The sequence below is a fragment of the Ceratotherium simum genome, chromosome 29 (genome assembly GCF_057802395.1).
Source record: "Ceratotherium simum simum isolate JZ-2026a chromosome 29, ASM5780239v1, whole genome shotgun sequence".
In the NCBI taxonomy this organism is placed as follows: Eukaryota; Metazoa; Chordata; class Mammalia; order Perissodactyla; family Rhinocerotidae; genus Ceratotherium; species Ceratotherium simum.
The window spans coordinates 34,704,998-34,727,211 of NC_141928.1; the positions used below are offsets into that span (position 1 = coordinate 34,704,998).

The 22,214-nt window shown below is 42.7% G+C and overlaps 1 long non-coding RNA gene across 1 annotated transcript; it reads left to right on the forward strand.

Annotated features, from left to right (window-relative positions):
• Nucleotides 1–2,149: 2,149 nt before the first annotated feature.
• Nucleotides 2,150–21,786, forward strand: LOC147913255 (uncharacterized). Its single transcript, XR_015549036.1, has 3 exons — nt 2,150–2,277; nt 13,759–13,873; nt 18,904–21,786. It is a non-coding gene; the product is annotated as an uncharacterized LOC147913255 (long non-coding RNA).
• The last annotated feature ends 428 nt before the right edge of the window (nt 21,787–22,214 follow it).

Below are 22,214 nucleotides of genomic sequence, written 5' to 3' on the forward strand. Positions count from 1 at the left end.
ATATGGGTCTTGTTTTTATCCACTCCGCCACCCTTTCTCTTTTAATTGGAGCATTTAGTCCATTGACGTTTAAAGTAGCTATTGATAAGTATGTACTTACTGCCATTTTTTAACTTTATTTATTTTTTTTTCCCTCAGTGTTTTAGTAGTCCTTCTCTGTTCCTTACTTCTTCTATACAGAATTGATGGTCACTTTAGTTTGACCTCTGTATGAAAGCTGTACTCTTTAACTACCCTCCTCCCTCCTTTTATGTTTTTGATATCATATCTAACCTCTTTTTTGTGCATTTGTATCCATTACGTTCTAATCGTGGAAATAGATAATTTTTCCTATTTGTGGTCTTCTCTTTTCCCCTTAAATCAGTCCCTTTAACATTTCTTGTAACACTGGTTTCTTGGTGACAAACTCCTTTAATTTTTGCTTATCTGGGAAAATTTTGATCTCTCCTTCCATTTTGAATGATAACCTTGCTGGGTAGAGTATTCTTGGCTGTAAGTTTTTTCCTTTCAGCACTTTAAATATATCGTGCCATTCTCTTCTGGCCTGTAAGGTTTCTGCTGAGAAGTCAGCTGATAGCCTTATGGGGTTTCCCTTGTATGTAACTTGACATTCTCTTGCGGCTTTTAGGATTCTCTCTTTATCTTTAATTCTGGACATTTTGATTATGATGTGTCTTGGTGTGGGCCTCTTTGGGTTTATCTTGTTTGGGGCTCTCTGTGCCTCCTGTACCTGGATGTCTGTTTCCTTCCTTAGGTTAGGGAAGTTTTCATCTATTATTTCTTGAAATAGATTCTCTGCCCCCTTGTCTCGCTCTTCTCCTTCCGGGACACCTATAACACGGATGTTAGTGTGCTTGATGTTGTCCCAGAGGTCCCTTAGACTGTCCTCACTCTTTTTAATTCTTTTCTCTTTTACCTGTTCACCTTGGGTAATTTCTTCTAGTCTTTCTTCCAGCTCACAGATCCGTTCTTCTGTATCCTCTACTCTGCTTTTGAGTCCCTCTAATGAATTTTTCATTTCCAGCATTGTATTCTTCATTTCTGATTGGTTCTTTTTTATATCTTCCATTTCTTTGTTGACATTCTCACTGAGTTCATCTATTCTTCTCCCCAGATCAGTGAGCATCCTTAACACTCTTAGTTTGAACTCTCTGTCGGGTAGGTTGCTCATTTCTGTTTCACTTAGTTCCTTTTCTGGGGTTTTGTCCTGTTCCCTTACTTGGAATGTATTCTTTTGCCTCCTCATTTTGCCTCTTTCCCTGTGCTTGTGTCCACGTATTAGGTAGGTCAGCTACGTCTCCTGCTCTTGGATAGGTGACCTTATGTAAGTGATGCCTTAGGATGCTTCCAGTGTGCTTCCCTCAGTTCTCAATGTTCCAGGGGTGGCCCCTATGTGGGCTACGTGTGTCCTTCTATTGTGGCCTATTAGCTCTCCCTATAGGCGCCCAGGGAGGCTGAGTTATGCTCCTGGCCAGCTGTTGTAATGCTCAGCTGCTTGTAGTTGTTGTGGGCCCTTCAGTCTCTTTATCAGGTGTGGGGAGCCCCAGTACAGTTGGCTGTAAGTTCTAATACCACATTTGTGTTGCAGTATTTCTTTTAAGTGAGTAGGCCCCCAGTGTGGCAGGTTGTTAGGCTCAGGGCCTTACAATTGCTGTAAACCTCTAGCCTATTAGGTCTCTTGTCAGCTCTCTGGGGATTGCAGCTGGGTGGGGCTGCCCTCAGGCACAGGAGCACCCAATTGTTTCAGGCTTTGGAAGGTGGGGCAAACCTCCTATGTGGGTCTTTGAGAAGCACAAGTCTTCTGCAGCTGACAAGCCCTGTTGCCCACAGGTCCACACACACAGTCAACACAGTCCTGCCCCGTGTGAGTGCCCCGACCTCCCCAAGCGGACCCAGTCTCTCCACGGTGGGAGCCCCACACACTCCGCCACCACCCCACACTCTCCACCCGCTCCTTGTGCACACCCTGCCCCGCTCAAGTCAGCTCAGTTGCCAGGCTGCAGAGAATCCAGTCACCAATCTATGCAGGCCCACAGGTTGCCTGAGGGCTTGTTGTTGGGTGGGGCCAGTCTCTAGGGTGGGCTGCCTGCCCTGGCTGAGCTGGATTAAATTGGTGCTCTAGCGGGTGGAGCAGACCCTGGGCTAGCAGGTCTCAGGGAGAACTCCAATGGCGTCTGTGTCAGCACGCTCACACCAGGCCACAACAATGGCCGCCGCCAATGTCCCAGTCCCTGGAGAGGTCTCACCCCTCACCGTGATGCACTCAGGGCCTATTAGGTGAGTCTCTTGTCACCGAAGCACTGTGTACCTTTCTTTCTGGTGATTTTAGGATGCTTTCTGGAACGGGTGAGTTTGTGCACGGGCCCTTTAAGAGCCAGTTTTAGTTTCTTTGTGAACCGGGTTTTCTGGGGGTGCTACCCAATGCTTTAGTAGCAGGCAAAGTCAGATATTATGCCGCTGGTGTCGATTGTGCTGGGTCCACAAAATGCCCCCAGCAGGGGCGCTCCCCGGCTCAGGACCCCGCGTCTCCAGGGAGGCTGCGTACCTGTGAGCTGCTCCCGGCGGCCGTGACGCTGGCGGCTTGTGAAGGCGGCATTTTTCCTCTCCAGAAGGGAGTCTCTGCCTCTTCCACCTCAGTTAGGATTGTCCGTTGTTGCAGGAGTTCCTCTTATCCAGTTTTCAGTTCTGTCTCAGGGGTAATTTTTCCACGAGTAGTTGTAAATTGGCTGTGTCCACGGGAGGAGGTGAGCTCAGAGTCTGCCTACGCCGCCATCTTGACTCCGCCCTGAATCCCCAGAACTTTTGATTACGTTATTTTTGTATACTAAGTGAAGATTAAGGTAGCAGATGGAACAAGATTGCTAAACTGCTAGCCTTAAGATAAGAAGATTGGCCATAATTATGCAGGTGCTACTAAGGTAATCACCAAGTTCCTCTGAATGTGGAACAGGAAGACAGAATATTTGGGACCAGAGTGAGATTTGGAGATGCTATATTGCTGGCTTTGAAGATGGAGGAATGGTCATGAGCCACGGAATACTCGTGATCACTAGAAACTGCAATAGGAAAGAAAATGACTTCTCTCCTGGAGCCTCCAGAAGGAATCCAGCCCTACAGATATCCTGATTCAACACACTGAGATTCATTTCAGGCTTTTAACCTCCCAAACTATGGGATCACAATTTTGTTTCTTTCAAACCCTTAGTGTGGTAATTTGTTACAGCAGTGATAGGAATGTGGTACAGACATTTATCTAACAAAATTTTTTGGAGGAAACTGAAAAAAAAAGAGACAGAAGTGACTTAGACTAGAAAGCACTAAGAGAGCTGAGAGGACACACTCTATTCCTAACTTTCTGATTGACCCATGTGCATCCATGTCCCTCTTTGGGCCTCAGTTTCCTCTTCTGTAAACTAAGGGCTCCCTTCAGTTCTAACACTCTACAAACTATGATTTAGAAATAGAATTGCTAAAAATATGTATCACTGCATTCATGTCAATTTAAAATATATTTTTAATTGTGGTAAAGTATACATAACATAAAATTTACCGTTTTAACCACGATCCATCTCCAGGACTTATTCATCTTCTCAACTGAAACCCATTAGACAAAACTTTAATCCTCCCAGCCCCTAGCAACCACCATTTTACTTTCTTTCACTATGAATTTGACTACTCTAGGTAACTCTAGGTAAGTGGAATCATATAGTATTTGTCCTTTTGTGTCTGGCTTATTTCACTTAGCATAATGTCTTCAAGGTTCATCCGTGTTGTAGCATGTGTCAGGATATCATTCCTTTTTAAGACTAAATAATTTAGCCATGTGGATTTGAAATCACAAGACCTGTGTCCAAATTCCAACTCTTCTACTAATGAGCTCATGTGACCTTGAGTGTGCCCTCTGTTTCTCATTTCCTCATCCTTAAATAGTGAAAATAGTACCTACCTCACAGACATGTTGGGCAGAGAATTTGATATAATGAATGTGAAACCTTTTTGGAAAGATGATGATGCTATGGCTATTTTTAGCTGTAAGAGGCCAGTAGGTTGGCTGCCAGGGGTTGATTCTTTTCTCTTGGCCATCTGGATGACATCTTTCCAAGCAATTCCTTGGCCCAGCTGCAGAGCTGATCCAGTTCACTTATCATGGAAGTCAAATAAATGGACTTGGTTGTTTTCCTGTCAGCTTCGTGATGTGTCACATCAGCACAGCCGAAGATAAGGAGCCTCTGTCTCTGACCCAGATGCTTTGGACCCAGGAGCCTCCACTGTATGCCAGGGAAAGTACACCCTGAGGGCTGGAGAAAACCCTGCTCTCCTCGGCTTTTTGTTACATTCTAAAGCAACATCAGACACCCTGTTTCTAGGCCTGACCCTGTAAGGTCATTCTACCCTGGAGGGTGTGGGAGGGTGGATTAGTGGGAAGTGACATGAGGCAGCACAGCCTGGGAGTCTGAGTAGCTAAGGGCCAGACTGGATCTCCTTATGGACTCATGTGTGACCTTAAGCAAGGCACTTCCCCTCTCTGGGTTGGTTGGTTACCCTCCTCTGTGTGAAAAGGGGTGGGACTTGATCTCCAAGGTCGTTTCTGGCTCTGGCTTTCTGTGAATTATGAATTATTTATGAATTACCATCCCACTTTCTGTCAATGACTCTGGATCTTTCCTTCACCCCACTCTTCATATACTTTATTTGTCCCCAAAAGCTACTCACTTGAGGTTCAGACTTAACTTGATCCTTACCCCTAGCGCTGAATCTATCTCTTCCCTCCTCCCCCTTCCTTCTGACTCCCTTCTGGTCTGATTTTCTGCCACCTAGAGGAGCTGCCTTTAGAAACGTCTGCTTTCCTAATGCGTGCTGAAAGATGAATGGCAGATTATGGCTTCAGTTCTCACTTCACTGGCATTTTAGGAGAGGAGCAACACTTCAACCTCAAAAGAATGGCCTTCTCACAATAGAGTTTAGACTCAGAGTGGGGAGATAGGCTCAAAAAGTAGACGGGGGGCCAGATTATGTAGGTTTCTAAAGAGAAACTAAGAGGTTTGGACTCTATCCAATGGCCACGGGGAACCACTGAGAGTTTTGGAGCTGTATCTTCAAGAGATCATTCAGGCAGCTTTTTGAAGACTGGATTCAAGTGGGAAGAAAGCAGAGGCAGGCAAGAGAGTGAATCCAGGGTCTAGGTGAGAGAGACCAAGAAGAGTGGCAGTAAAGATGGACAGGAAGAGACTGGTCTGAGTGGTTTTAGAAGAATCAGCTGGACTTGGGCCCCAGTGGATCTGTGGATGAGAGAGAGGGAGGAGCTGAGAAGAACACTAACATTTCTAGCTTGAAAGGTTGATGCACAGTTTTGTCTGTGACTGATATAAAAAACACTTGCCCTGCCGTTCTTCTCCAGCTCACTATGCTGCAGCCATGCCCAGATCTGCTTCTGTCCCAGGGCTTTTGCACTTGTGCGTCTCTGTGCCCAATTTTAGCTCGGATGTCACCTCTTTCAAGAGGCTTCTTTGATTACCCAGTCTAAAGTAGTCTCTCCACCCTGCTCATCTGCACCTCAGGTCTTTATTCACCTTATTCTTTATCTCTAGCTGAAATGAGCTCATTCCTCTATTTGCTCACTTCCACTAGGATTTAAGTTCCGTGGGTAGGGATCTCATCTGTCTCATTCATGAGTGCATCCCTGGCACATAGAATAGGGCTTGGCTCATACTGGTGCTTAGTACTTATAAGTTTAATAAACTGGAAGGAAGGAAGAAGAAAGACTGGAATCAGAGGTGGCAGATTATTTCCAAAGATGGCTGCAACCAGATCTGCCATCTTGCATGACTTTTGCAATGAGACTTGCTGCTCCTCTCAGCAGGTGGAGTCTATTTCCTCTCTCTTGAGCCTGGCCAGGCCGTGTGACTTGCTTTGACCTGTAGAGTGCAGCTGAAGTGACACTGCATGGCTTCAGAGTCTAGGCTTTAAGAAGCTTTGTGGCTTCCATTTTCACACTCTTGCAATGCTTCTTCTCAGAAGAGTGTCTTGGGACCTTCATGACATGAGAAAGCGCAAGGCCCTGCGGGGGGAAATGGAACATTCCAGTCAAGAGCCCCAGCTGATCCCAGCTCCCAGCAGATCTGCCAGCTGAATGCAGCCACATACGTAATCCCAAGCAAGAAGGGCCATCCAGCCAAGCCACAGAGTTGTGAGAAACAATAAATTGTTGTTTTAAACCACTAAGTTTCTTTCTCCACTTTGGGCTTTGAGTTTAATGAACTGGTGGGCATCCAGATGGAAGTATACACAGGAATTGAATATAATTGAATTAAATATAAGGAATTGAATACACTCACGCATATGCCCACATATATGAACACATTTACGTATGTATTCACATATATACACATATATGTATATATGCATGTATTCTGGTACAAATGGGTTTGATGAGCTGTGAATTATATGAGCCTTTAATGTGATTAAGGAAAAAAAGTTCTTTTATTCCTTGATTGGACTGTAGAGAAAATTATAACAATGGTGTGTTTTCTTACTCCCACTCTGAACATTTTTCAAATGGTTGAATGGGGGCAGTTATAGTCAGATAAAGGAAGGGTTCCCCCTCTGGTGCAGTTTGAGAAGCATTCGGGACCCTCCTTGCCCAAAGTTTCTGCCCTGCTGCATTCTGCTCCCTGATGCCACTCTTCTGCCCTTACTGTTATCCTTTGGCTGAGAGTTAGACAGCAGATGCAGAAGCATCAATCCAGGCCACCCCAGTGTCAACAAACATGCATCTGGTTCTTTCCACCTTACAAAGCCGTTTTCCCAGCACCATCTCGTTTAAGCCTCATAGCAACTCTGTAGCATAGCTTCTCATTTTTTTGAAAATGGGGAAACAGAGGATCAAACTGAAAGTTACACAACGTTTAGGAGCAGAGTGAGGATGAATCCAGCAGACTCTGGGAACTCCTGGGCCAGCATGCTTTCAGCACCATCACACTCATTCCAATAGAACAGTCTATGAACTTCTTGGAAACTATTTCCATAACAAAGAGAACAACCTTGGTCTTGAAAGCCGTTCATTGTCTGTCACAGGAGACACGGAGATACCATCTTTGGGCAAGGTCTTCACCCATCTTGTAATTTAAGTAAAACTTTCATGCTAATTTCCTCCCCCTCCTAGTGTTCCCCCTGGCTCCTGGGAAAGGAAAGGAAGTGCTTTCACACTGTATAGACAACCTTGGCTTCAATCACATCATTTGCTCCATTTTTTTCTCCTATGAAATATGAAAAAACAGATGTAAAGGCTTCTCTGTTTCTCTTTAAAGGAAAAAGATAATAGTTGTTTTGCACATTTTAACTTAGCATATTTAAAAAGATTGAGTTGATTTTTTTAATTGCAAGATTTATTTTGGATAAAAAATTAAAGTGGGATGAACTAAGAATACTTCTTTTGAGTATTGGGAGACAAGGGGAAGGCTCTAGAGACATGTTTGCAAACCTCCAGCAGCTCCCATGTGCTCCCCTCACCAGGCAGACACTGCCTGAGACCCTGGCCCATTCTGGCCTCAAGGCACATGGGCCACAGTTAGAATATTTGATTGGGGGGGCGGTGTAGAGAGGCATCTTCTAACCAGGCCTCTCAGCAATTCTCTACTACAGAAAGAAAGGCCACATCTGACCTTCCTTTACTCTCATTGATCTCCCACTCATTTCTTGATTAATCCAAGCTTCTTCTCACGATTGACTTCCCCACCCCTCTCCACTGTGCCCCTGGGTCTCTGCTTCATGGTGACCACTCCCTATTCACCTCCCTCATTCACTGAGCTCTGGATTGCCCTGGGTGGACTTCCCCAGGGGGTGCTACTAATCCTTTCACTTTCCATGCACCATGGAGCTGGGAAAGCGGTTTACATTCTCCTGGATCTTCTCTTATGTTTATGGACATTACACTTTCACCCTAGCTAAAATTACAATTTATTGTGAGTTTCATTCTTTTTGGCTATATAACCCGTTATCTCTTTTGTATCGCTGCCATCTACCAGGCTCCCAGTTGTTCATTTATTAAAGACTTTGGCACCAGATTAATGATCTTTCCATCTCAACTCCTGCCATCATCATCCTAGGAGAGTTCAGTCACAAGAATTGAACCCTCTGACATCCTAGTCTCATAATTCTGGAACTCCTTATTTCTGGAAACCATCACTTTGCCTCAATTTCAGTCACATACTCAAGGGCCATCTCCTGGAAGAGTTTCCCCTTGAAGTCTTCAACTCCTTTCTAGTGGCCTCATGCCTTTGCTTCCTCTAGGATCTTGGTCCCTCCATTTTCTCTCCATCAAGTGGCCTTCTCCCAGTCTTCATTTCTTCTTTTCTCTCTTTGGAGTCCATGATTCCTCACCTTTTCCTTCTCAGCAACTCTCTGAACATTTACCACTCTCCTTGAGCTCCATACACAACTCCCACCACCCTACATTCCTAGCAGAAGGTCGTGTCTCTTACTTCCTTGAGAAAATTGATCCATCTGGTGTGACCTCTCTCAATTTTCAGCAGCTTTCGTTCATTGCCTCTTATTTCCTCAGCCTCAGAGAGCGTGTATCCTTGATGCCACTTTCTCTTTTCTCCTGCTGCACCTTGTTCTACAAATCATTGCCTTTCTTTCCTTCTATGAAATCTTCTTCCTTGGGATATACAAATGGTCAAGGTTTTCCCATCCTAAAAAAGTAAGACACAACATGACTGCCTTTACCCCATGGCCACCTCTAACTAGGTAGTGCCTTATCCAATTACCTCAAAAGAGTTGCCTGTAATCACCGCCTCCAGTTTCCCAACAAATACTAACAGTATTTGATATTGTTAATTGTTCTTTGCCTTCTTGAATCTCTGAATTTTCTTGCATCTGAGATACTTATCCTTCTGATTTTCATAGTAGCTGGAAATTCTATCTCTGGTTCTTTGTAGGCTTCTCTTCCTCTTATATATTGGAAGTTGCCAGAGTTGCCCACTGTTTCACACTAGCCCTAAGTGAGGTCTTCCACTCCCATGACTTCTATTAACACCTACACACCATTAACCCCAAAGTGTCTCTCTTTCATCCATACTTCCCCTGAGTCAGGAATTCAACTACCTTCTAGACAGCTCTAGCTGACTCCTCAAACATAACATGCCCCCAAACCAGCGCATCTTTCTCCAAAACTGGCTCCTCCTTCTGAATTCTGCAATTCAATCATCCTTGCCTAGGCACCAAGTTAAAACCTGGAAGTCATTCTCAACTTCTCATTCTCCTTTGCCAGCCAAATAATATCAACATTCAAGTCCTGTCAAGTTAAGCCAAGTGTTACCTCTCTCTGTCTCCTAGATTGCTGCAATGGCCTTCACACAGGGCTCCCTGCTTCCTTTCCTGTTCACTTCCTGTCTATTCTCATAACATAGTCAGCACAATCTAATGAAATATAAATCTGACCAGGCCAAGCCCGTGCTTAAAGCATTTGAGTAATTCTCTGGTATCTAATAGGAACATGTCCAGACTTTTCCCATAGAAGGGTTTCTATGATCTAACATCTACAGATGTCTTTGGCCTCATCGATCAGCCCTGCCTGCCTGACTCTTTCTGCTTCAGCAACAACTAACTGCACAGAGTCCACACCTGATACCACCCCAACCATGCAGGCCTTGGTGCCTTTGCTCATGTTCTTCCTTTGCCTGGAATTCCTCCCATTTTCTATGTATCCTTTGCCTGGCTGGACCCTACTCGTTCTTTAAGACTCAGCTTTCAAGTCCTCCCCAAACCCCTTGGCCGATGTATGAACCTTTCCTCAGAGCTTCCGTAACATACCTCCATCAAATGGCTTTATACTGTCTTCTCTGTCCTCCCACTACATTGTAAGTTTCCTGAGGTCTCATTCAACATCCTGTCCCTCTTGCCCAGACCAATGCTGGGTATCTAGGAGGTGCTTGGAAAAGCTTTAGATTTGGAATTTAGAACCAGGGTTCAAATTATTTCTTTTCCATGCATTATCCCTGTGTCATAAATAAGTCACCTTCCCTGTCTGAGCCATGCTTCCTTATCTATAATTATTCTACTTACCTTTCAAGGAAAAATTGAAGATCAAATGAGATAACATAAATATTCTTTGTAAACTGCAAAGTACTATGAAAATGTTTTATTATATAGGATATGCAGAAGCACATAGAAAAAAAGATCTATCACAACATTATGGATCCTGTACAAATTTAATGAGACTTCATATTCATTCAAAAATCTACATAAGCATTTTTATATCAGTGTGATAGTCTGCAAAGTGCAGTGAGAGAATTATCTCTTTGTTTTAAAAACCTAGTCAATGTGCCCAGAGGCACTAGAATTGGACCTGTGAAAATAGTCAGCTAATATTACTTAATAGCTATGACAAGAGTACTAATGTATCTCCCGCATCAGCAGGACATGAATCTCCAGAGAATATTAAAGAATTTATAGCATTGCATCTTCTTTCCTCTGTGCCTTCAGACTGCCCCTTCTACTCAACTCTTCCGACTTGCACATTTTACACACTTCTCAATTCTGTGTAAAAATCATGCCATGCAGAAGGGACAATTCGATGACATTTCACAAGCCAACCTGATTTACCTTAAGTGAATACATGTCACTCATCCAGTTCTTTCTCTATTGCTTGGCAAGACAGGAAGAAAAACAGTTCCACTCTGCAAGAACAAGTCACAATTCAAATAAATGGGATTTAGAAATAAATGACCAAGCAATCACTGGACGTGATTTGCTCTAACGAGTCAAATCTTTATGGAAAATTGGAGCTGGAAAACTCCTAGTTCCAGGTTGTACAACAAAAATCTTCAAGGAACTAAAAGTATCAGGCAGGAAGAACATAAACATTTCCCTTTCATGGGGAAGAGATGGGATGTACAAGTGCTCCCAGAACAGGGGATGTTACGTGGGAGAGAGGCAGAGGCCAAAACCTGGGCTTTGGAGGCAGTGACATGGCTCTGTCATCTACTGATCAGATGATCTTTGGCAGGTTATTTTAACTGTTTGGAATTTGGTTTCCTCAGATGTCACATGGTGTCAATCACAAGACATCTCATAGAATAGTGGTTGGGGGGAGAACCTGGCCGATATTCAATAAATAGTAGATATTATTTTAATTAAAGTTAAATTTGTTTGAAGAAAAGTGAAAATGCAGGAGAATAAGGAAAGATTGGAAAGATATGTTGGGGCCAGATTATGCAGCTCCTGAATTCCAGGTTACAAAGTTTAGATTTTGTTTAGACAATGGGGAGCCTTTGAAGTTTTTGCGCAGGAGTGTGATACAATGACAGATACGTTTTTTGAATATTGATCTGGAAGCAATGTATGGAGGGAGCTTGAAGGGACATATCAGGAGGCAGAAGAGCCAGCTAGGAGGCTATTGTTTTAGTCCAGTGAGAACTGACCTAGGGCAGTGGTCACAGGGATAAAGAAGATGGATGTTATTGTGATAGAACTGGCAAGAGGGAGTTGTTACAGAGGGCTCCTATGTTTCACACCTTTGGACTGGGAGGTCAGTGGTATTCTTTATTTCAGAAATGGGAAGCATAGGTAGGGAAGTGGGTTTAGGAGAGTCTATAATTTAGTGTTGGATTAGGTGTTTCAGATGCTGGTAAGCTATCAAGATAGGAAGAGCCAACAGACACTTAGGTCTAGCACCCTGCCTATGATCGATATTTTGATATACTTTGTTGGACTGTTGGTTCCTATTTCAAAAGGGTCTATGTCTGATTTTTAAAAAAATGCAATCAGTAGGAATGTGGGATTCACCAGTGTAACATCCTCCATAGCAAACCCGGCCGGCATGCATCTCTTCTATTAAGTGACTCCTTAGGAATTCCCAGCCCACTGCAGTGCTACCCAGGTTAATTACATTTGCTTGCTGCTAGAAAGATGTTTGAATCCAGGCAAGATCCCATGCAAACTCATCTATCTTTTCTTCCTAGAGCCTCTGTGTTTTACACCCCACCCAAACTGGCTGAAAACATGAGCAAATTTGATCCTAGTACAACCATGTTGAACAGTCTGTTCCTTCATTCTCCTTATCAAAGAACTCAGCCTGGCTGCAGAGGCTCAGCCTCCCCAGGGAAAGCCATGCTGAGACCTAGTGTCATATCCACCTTATCTGTGTTGTACCATTCTGCCCTTCTTTAAACTCTCCATCTGTTATGCTGATACCGAGGTGAGGCTTAATGGTCTGTAATCCCCAAGTTCCCAGTGGTGCCTCTGAGAAAGATTGGGTCCACATTAGCAACTTTCCAATTTTTGGCAACACTGCCTTTTGTAACCCCAGTTCTTTGTTGACCATTTTGCATTTCACATCCATCCAAACTCCAGACAAGGGAGTGAGTGTACTAGTGCCCTCGCTGGTCATATCCAGCTCCCAGGGATATATTTTTTTTGAAAGAGGCTTTAATGTATTCATCAATTTATTTTATTTTATTTATTATTTTTTTTTTGCAGGGAAAGATTTGCCCTGAGCTAACATCTGTTGCCAATCTTCCTCTTTTTTTTCCTCCCCAAAGCCCCAGTACATGGTTGTATATCCTTGTTGTAAGTCCTTCTAGCTCTTCTATGTTAGCCACCACAACAGCTTGGCGACTGATAGATGGGTGGTGTGTTTCCATGACTGGGAAACGAACCCAGGCCACTGAAGCAGCGAGAGCACCAAACTTTAACCACTAGGCCATCAAGGCTGGCTCCATCAATTTATTTTAAAATGTGTATTTGGATTTATTGTGTGCAAACCATTGAACTGGTCAGTGCTGGAGGCCTCCTCAAGGTGAAAGAAACATATAGTTTTTGTTTTCAAATGAGGTTAGAAGCAGGTGGGGAGATTGATATGTACACAAACGAGACAAGAGAGGCTGGGTAGTGGTGGGCATGAGGAGGGTGAGAGCAGAAAGCTAAGGCATGAGTTAAATCTGCAACTAATCAGCTACAAGACTTAGATTTTATATTGAGGATGGGGTACTTATAAACCCTTTCTCTGCAGAATTGCTGATGGTAGAGCCCCAAAAGTCTCTGGGGACAGGTGGAGGGCCCATTTCAATGCCATCTCTGAGGCCTATTAAGTATAGAGTGTCCTTTTTGGCTGGAGGAGTGGCCCAGAGGTCTGGTTGAAGGGCCCATTTTAAGTGAAAACTGAGCAAACATAAAAAAGTAGCTGAAATACCATCTTTAATGATATACAGTAGTCCCCCATTAGCTGCAGTTTTGCTTTCTATGGGTTTAGTTACCCTCGTCAACAGCCATCCGAAAATATTAAATGGAAAATTCCACAAATAAAAAATTCATAAGTTTTAAATTTTTCGTTGTTCTGAGTAGCATGATGACATCTCCAGTGATCCTGCTCTGTCCTGTCAGGGATGTGAATCATCTCTTTGTCCAGCAGATCCATGTCGTAAACACTACCCAGCAGTTAGTCACTGAGTAGCCGTCTGGGTTATCAGATCAACTGTCGCGATATTGCAGTGCTTGTGTTCAAGTCACCCTTATTTTACTTATTAATGGCCCCAAAGCACAAGAGTAGTGATGCTGGCAATTCGGATATGCCAAAGAGAAGCCGTGAAGTGCTTCCCTTAAGTGAGAAGGTGAAAGTTCTCGACTAAGAAGGAAAGAAAAAAAATCATATACTGTTTGCTAAGATCTACAGTAACGTTTTTTTTGCTGAAGAAGATTGTCCCTGAGCTAACATTTGTGTCCATCTTCCTCTATTTTGTATATGGGATGCCACCACAGCACGGCTTGACAAGCGGTGTGTAGGTCCACGCCCAGGATCTAAACCTATGAACCCCAGGAACACCAAAGCGGAGCATGTGAACTTAACCACTGCACCACCGGGCCAGCCCCTATGGTAACTTTTATTACACTACATTGTTATAATTGTTCTATTTTATTATTAGTTATTGTTGTTAATCTCTTACTGTGCCAAATTTATAAATTAAACTTTATCATAGGTATGTATATATAGGAAAAAAACATAGTATACATAGAGTACAGTACTGTTGTGGTTTCAGGCATCCACTGGGGGTCTTATCCCCCTGGATAAGTGGGGACTACTGTATAAAGGAGATCAAAACAGTGTGCTGCTTAAGTAATTATGTTTTTGGTTTATATTTAGAACTCAAGTAAGGTTTCTGCTAATTCGTTAATTAATTGATTTTCTGTACTTTGTTTTTGGACTGAGGATCTCATTAATGCAGCCTCTAATGGAAGACACATCTTATGTAACGTTCCTTGTGAGCAGAATGTATGTGAATTTATTGCATATGTAGTTTACGTTTCCCCATTAAACAGGGAACATGTAAACAGGGCAGGTCTTAGCTCAAAAAATCGTGGGACCTGCTCCAATTTCTCCCTAACCAGAGGGTAATTTACTGGCAGTCAAGGACCACCTTGTGTCTCCAGGGGCCAGAAAAGAACTGAACTGAAGAGTCTGAGAGACAGCTGCAGCAAAACCTCAAGAGCTTTCCTCAGTGCAGGGCTTTTATTAACGAGCAGAAGAGCAACCAGCATTCAGGTAGAGCAGGTCAGCTGGGGCTACGTCCAAAGGAACATCTCTGATGCTGGAGACATTCCTGGAGTCCTAAGGTGCTGAGGGGAGGTTTCAGCATGATTAGAAATTCGGAAATTGCTGAATTCATGCAGAAGAATGAAGACTCAAGTCCACAGGTCCAGGGCTAGCGAGGGACAAAGCCAGAGGTAGAGTCCATGGAACCATAGCTATGAGACCACTGATGCATGCTCTTCCTTTGAAGGACGTCTTCAGCCTCAACTGCCTTTATCTTTAGGTTTCTACGGCCCATCTCATTGTCCTGATCCTGAGTGCAGGGATTTGGGGACTTTATGAGAGGTTCATGTAGTTAAAACATCTCTGAGTCCTCTAAGGAGGGGCACATTTTTATCAACGTCCATGTCTGTAGTTAAGCCAGGGCTGGGTCCTTTACTGGGACTGGAGGTTCAGTAATGGGGACAATATCCACAGCAATCCTAGTATACTGTATTCTAAAAGTGGCAGTGTGGGTGATGCTAATCCTCTTGGGAAGAGTTTTCCTTCTCTAGGACAGGGTCAGGAGATGTGGCCTCCAATTAATTAAGTTTAAGGATTCTAATTTAACACTCAGTGGACACTGGTTCTTAAACCAAGGAATGAGACAAAGCACAGCAACAGTACACGTAGCCTGTGCTTATCATGGGACATTGACAGCGTTAGATATTATTTTGGCCTAGCACCCAAGAAGTCATAAATTCTGTCTCAGCGCAACCTTTTCTTTTCCTTATTATGTATTTACAAAGATATAGGTTTACAAGGAACAAAGGCAAAGAAAGGCAAATTCACATTTTATTGTTAGCTGGGATTGAGACCCAATCCAACGCAGAGAACTTTGGCAGGCTGGGCTGGAGCCGTTTTCCTCAAACCATTTAGAACGCAAGAGCTTCAGCCAAGGGTCAGTTCAACATGCTTGTTAACACAGGGCAAGAATAAGCAGAGAGAAAGAGACTCATTGAGGGCCAAGCTGGCCTAACTGCCTGGACAGTAGCCTCAGGACTAATGCTGTTAAATTGATCCATTTTTATTTTACGTTTCACGCCTTTTTTGTTCTGAGTAAAAAATCTTTTCCTACTTTAAGGTCTCTAAGATTTTCTCTTATGTTTTACTCTAGGAGTTTTATAGTTTTAGTTTTATGTTTTGTCCTAGGGTCTATTTCAGATTAATTTTTGGTATGATGTGAGGTAAGGGTTAAGGTTCATCTTTTCCTGTATAGATATCCAGTCTTTCCCCGCAACATTTGTTGAAGACTGTCCTTTCCCCATTGAGTTACCTTGGCAGCTTTGTTGAAATTAAATGTGTGTGAGCTCTCTAGTCTGTTCCATTGATCCATTTGTCTATCCTTACACCAATGTTACGCTATCTTGAAGTCAGGTAGGGTAAGTCCTCCAGCTTTGTGTCTCTTTATCAAAGCTGTTTTGGATATTCTAGATCATTTACAATTCCACATAGGTTTTAGAATCAGTGTGTCAATTTGTATAAAAAAAGACTGCTTGAGTTTTGATAGGGATAACATTGAATCTATAAATTAATCTGGAGATAACTGTTACTTTAACAATATTGAGACTTGCAATTCACGAACATATGTATCTCTCTCTATTTATTTAGGTATTCTCAATTTATTACAGCAACATTTTGTAGTTTTCATTGTACAGGTCTTGCATATATGTGTTAAATGTATTCCTAAGTGTTTCATTTTTTTATGTTACTGTAATTGGTATTGTTTCTTTGATTTTGTTTTCTAATTTTTCACTGGTAGTCTATAAAAATACAGTTTATGAATTTATATATGAATTTATAAAATGAATTTATACATTTACCTTGTAACCTGTGACCTTGCTAAATTCACTTATTAGTTCTAGAAGTGTTTTGTAGCTTTCTTAGGATTTTCTGCACACGTAATTATATTTTATTTAACATGATTTTAAAAGCAGTAATACTGCCTGCTTGAAAAAGTGGCCCAATTCTTGTCTGGGGAACTGACCAGTACAATTACTATTTCCTGATCTTTGGGAAATTCATGGAAGATACCTTCCATGGATGAGGGCATGTTGGTTATGCAGTGAATCAGTAACCAGTGGTCACTGGGATCTTAATAGATTTCCCTGATTGAGGAGAATATGAAAGAGCTTGATGAATGCCCCTTGGTATTTCTCCTTAAGAAAGAGGTAGATGGGTAGAGAAGAAAAGCTGAAGAGGAAGTCAAGGAGTAAAGGATCTGAAGGGATTGTGGGTTGGGCCAGTCATCCAATGGGGAGAGGACAGACTTCTTGAAGCATGTGTCCGGGCCCTGGCAGAGTCTGCTAAGATATCCCACTCCTAATGAATCATTTGTGTGGGCAAATGTTATCAGTATCTCCAGGGATTTCTCTGTGCTCAACAGGACACTGCAGAACTTATGGGTACTGGTATGGCTTTCTTCTCTGCTTCTTCAGTCATTACTTGGAAGAATAACTTGGAAGAAAAAGGGTTATCTGGGAAGTGAATGACTGCCCAAGACACATGTCTGAGAATGGAATTTGGATTTGGAGCTCAAGGTATTAGAAACTGAAATTATGAGCTCTTAGTTTGAGATAAAGATATCATAGCATTTTGGAAACAGCAAAGGCTTTGTTAGACAAACCAGGGTTCAAATCTCAGCTCTGAGGGATGTTCTCCATTTTCCCCCAGACCCACTTTCTGCCCTTCTTCACCTTGGTCTGAGTGCTGGGGGCTGACCTAAGATTTGTTCTCTTGCCTCTTGTGGGTTTGGCCAAGGGGAGGTACCAGCAGGTAATCAGAGGGTGGGAAGTGAGGTGGGGATATTTATTTTCCCATCTCCCTCTCTGCTGGGCTGCAGTTGGGCCATGGCTGCTCCTGACAGGTGGCCCTCTCCTGCAGCTTTCTCTCCAGGTTCTAATAACCACTGGCCCTTCTCGCCCCTTCATGCCCAAGGATAGTAAAAGCTTTCTGCTCTTTCTATCCATGGGTTACTTTATCACCCCTTGCAGGTTTTCTATAACTCTGTTCACAGCTTAAAATGGTCCCTTCATTAAACTTTCTTCAATCATCTCGTTTGAGGATCTCATCTGGACCTTGGTAGACCAGCCCATCCACTTAACAGCTTTGGAACTTAGAGCAAGTTATTTAGGTGCCTGAGTCTCATTTTTTTTTAATCTATAAAGTGGAGATGAAAATATCCTGTGCAAAAATAAGAGATAATGTGTATAAAAAGCACATAGTAGCTATCCAGGAAGTGGTACCTGTCATCGTCATTATTAGTAACTATTGTCACATGAGAATTGCCAAGCTCATGGCATCCTCAGTGACTATTCAGATAAAATTGTAGACACTTTAATTTCTGGATACTACTTATCCAGAAGCATAAGATTGAGAGGAAGAAGCTCAGGAAATGAAAGGTGAAAACTGGGCAAGGGGTTGGAAAGACTTAGTACTGTGAAATAGAATAATTTTGATATTTTAATACAAGAAGAGATATATAGCTTTAGGGGTCTCAGAGACTTGATGGCAGGATCCTCATACCTCAGTATGTCAGTGGAGGTGTTCACCTTGTTAGAAAGGAGCAGGTTTTCAGAAGAAGAGGCGTGGTAGTGCTACATATCACAAGACAAATACTTGAATAGAGATGCATTGAGACGTGAGTCAAATCTTGAGAAAGGCAAAAGTATAAAAGAAAAGAAGTTATTATTGACATGGGGGCCTCCTGAAGATCATCCAGCCAGATGGAAGAAATGGATCCCTGACCCAGATCGCAGGTCTGGTGAGAATCAAGGTGTATAGCTCTTGTATTTTGATTGTCTCCATCTTGCTTTTATACCATCACTTGATGCCACTGCTACTCCAACTGGCTGGTCCTTTTCCTCCTCCATGTCCCAGTCTCTTAGAGAAGCGCACAACCAGTTTTGGTGGAAAGCTCTTTTTGTTGACTCACTGCTCCTTTCTTTCCAGGGCACGTATGTCTGCCTGGATGGAGAGGCCAAAGTGGGTTCAAGTAAAAGCTCCATCTTGGTACTTTGAACCTCTTTCTCCACAGAACTTTAGGCTTCATCACTGAGACTGACTAGTCCTACAAGGATTCCTTCTTTTGAAATAAGTTATCTCTAAGAGATCCTGCAAGTCCTCTTGCTATTTATTTTCTGTTGAGTGCCCCTACCTCACCAGTTACTTTGACATGCCACGAATATCTGTTTAAGTTCTTTTCCCTGGAGGCTCCTCAACTCCCATATAATTCAAAGGATAAAGCTAGAAACCAGAGGGGGTTAGACCTAAGCAATCTCAGATTCCACCCAGCTTCTAATAAATCCTTTCTTGCCCCACATTTTTTTTTCTTCCAGCAGGTGGTTGAAGAGATGAGACCCTCTCCTGTATTTGTGATCAGAAAGGAGAGGAACGTGAGAGAAAGAGCTTGTTTTAACCATGGGGAGAAAAGAAACCCAGAGAAAAGACTAAGCTAGCTTGAAATTCTAAAGTGGTAGGTGTCTCACGAGGGTTGAAGGTCCCTGTGTGGTCATTTTGTCTATGAAATTGCATACAATCCTGATGAAGAAGCAACAGAAGGGTCTCTAGAAAGAATTCTCTGGCTTCACAGAGAACTCTATGTGAGCTCAGATCTTCAAAAGACACGACCAGAACCCAAAGAATGAGTATCAAGCATGATAAATTTTTGTGCAAATGACGTCAGAAAAGCGAAAGCTCGGGATAAACTGTGACTTGTGGACAATGCCCAGGACACCATAAGAGACACAAAATTCTGTTTGGAGCAAGCTGAAGAGAACAAAGGCAAAAGCAAATGCCTTGGGGAAATGCTTTCAGAGCCGTTCAGAAACTCCTGGCCTTCGTTTGCTTTGCCAAGGAGAATGACTTTACGAACGGAAAGGGTAGAACAAATGATCATCGAAGGTCAAGCTGGCAAAGAGACTGAGTGAGCACAGAGTTCAAGCCTCCTGCCCAGGGACATTGTATTCTAGGGAACTGCGGGACCTTGCAAAGGAGATTACTGGGCCACTTTGGTTATCTCGGAGGAGCTGTGAAAAATGGGGGATGTGTCAGAAGACTGGAATCAGCTAAGCACGGTCATGATTTTCTAAAAGGGGAGAAGTGGGTTATGTAGAGGCACTGTAAACTTAAATGTTTATGGAAACCAGAAAATCAGTCAGAGTTGAGTAGGATGGATGGAGACCCTAGTGAACTGGAAAGGGCAGGCTGTCTCTTAAAGGCACAGCTGTTACTGAGCTCCAGCTGGTTGTCGTCATGCCCAGAATTGCTAGAGCTTCAACATTTTTAAGTTAAATTTTTTAATTTTCAGATTGGGATAACTATTTAAACATTAAAAAAAGCATGTACAGGCTGAATTAAACAGGTCTGTAGATGGGTAGGGCCAATAGGCCACCAGTTTGTGACTTCTGCCCATAGATTTGCCATCTTGCAGCTAAGAAGCTAGAAGAGTCTATTAAAAGATCACCTGGTTAAGTACTTTAAAGGAATTGATGGCTCCTCAGGAGCTATATGGGTTTGCTAAGGACCAATATGCCACGCACTAACCTCTCTTACTTCTTTGATTGGCAGAGAGCTGTGGTAGACCTGGGTGGTCTGATTCTAGCAAGGCTCTGACAAGGATAGGCATGTTCTCCTTGGGAACCAGTTGGAGAAGTTCAAGTAGAACGTCAGTAGCACTTCTAGGTAGATTCTTAGCTGACTTGAAAAACTGTGCTCGAGGTTGGTGGATTAATAAACCAATACCGACCAATAGATTGGTGGATTGAGAAACCAGTATTGACCAATAGGAACACCTCTATTCTCTTGTCTCTGACCAATTAAACCTTTAGAGCCCAGAAATAAACTCAAGAATTGGCTTATGGCTTGATGCCTGCAGGGTGCAGTGAGAATATCAACTCCTTGATCTTGGCTTTGTATTTTGTAGCCCAAGGGTCAGCAAACTGACCCAGTTTGTATAACTAAATTTTTATTAGAACATAACCACACCCATTCTTTTACACATTGTCTCTGGCTGTTTTTGATAGACATCGTCAGGGTTGAGTAACTGCGACAGAGACAGTATGGCCTGTAAAGTCTAAAATACTTACTCTCTGTCCCATCACTAAAAAAGTTTTCTGATTTTCTGATGTAGTCAGAAACATCATCTTGGTAATCTGAGGGGCCTTATTACATTGTTGATTAACATTGGATTTGTCAGTAATAGTCAAAAAAAGCCCGAAGTCTATATCATATGAACTGCTATCAAGTCAGATCTTCTTGAATCGTAGGTTGAAACAATCAATTTAGTGAATCAAAGAGTAAAGTTTTAAACTTATTCTTGATGAAATATAGCTTGTAGTTTTATAATTTTTTGTCTGGTGTATTGATAATGCCTTTGGCTTCATGTCCAACACATCCCACTTCTAAGGTGGGCCAGGGTACAACCTCATGGGGGGGTAGGATTCAGAGGCCTGGGCCCAGATGGCAGCTCAGAGTGGTCAGAAGTAGATCTAACTTGAGGGCAAGTTCAACGTGAGGACCCAGAAGAAGCGTTAAGGGTCAAGTTCAAAGAAGTCATGTCTGTCATCATTGTGATGGACAAAGGCAGAGCAAGAGGGCAGAAGGTGAGTGAATGCAGAAGCAGGACTGGAAGTGAGGTCAACATGAGAACAAAGCAAGAGGGTTCTGGGTTTAGTCTGTTAAGGGGATGAAGGTGCCCAGAGCTCTTTCTTACTAGATGCCGACTATAGGAGGTAATTAGATGTAGTGAATGTAAGAGAGTGAGGCTCCCATGATGGGATTAGTATCTTTCTGAGAAGAGGAAGAGACCATACATAGCTCGCTCTCTCTGCCTTGTGAGGACAGTGAGAAGGTAGCCATCTGCAAGCCAGGGAGAGGGATTCACCAGGAAGGGAATCTTGCCATCACTTTGATCTTGGACTCCCTGATCTTCAGAACTGTGAGAAATAAATGTCTGTTGCTTAAACCACCCAGTCTACAGTATTTTGTTATAGCGGCCTGCATTAAGACAGATGTCATCAATTTTACCTTTTTTGGAAAACTGCGGTAAAAAACATAACATAAAATTTACCATCTTAACCATTTTTAAGTACAGTTCAGTAGTATTAAGTTCATTCACATTATTGTGCAACGGATCTCCAGATCTTTTTCATCTTCCAAAACTGAAACTCTATACCCATTAAACAACTCCCCATTTCCTCTCAATTTTACTTCTTAAAACAAAAAATTATCAAAGCAGCCAAAGAGAAACACTAGCAGATATTTAGGAAACTGCACTTCAAAAGCAGAATAATAGAGAAGAGTAGATACAATTCGTTATATTTTCGTTGCTTGCTAATTTGTATCCTCTTTTCCACTTATGTCTTTGAAGAGAAAAAATGTAGTTCCTTCTCCCATTTACCTATTCGAGTGTTGAGAGCTTCAGGGGCTGGGACCGAAATTTTTGGCTCTTGGTAGAAGGATTCTGGTTGGTGGCCTTCACAGCTATAAGTGGTGTGTGGAAGAAACCTCGAAGGAGGACACATGTCTTCTCTGGTGGCATGCCCCAAAGGCTTATTTTTAAAGAACCAATTCTTAATGTTGCCTTCCTTCTTGCTACTGAAGAAATTCCTTAGAGTTTTTAGAATTCTTTCTCCCCAGAGTTCTCTTT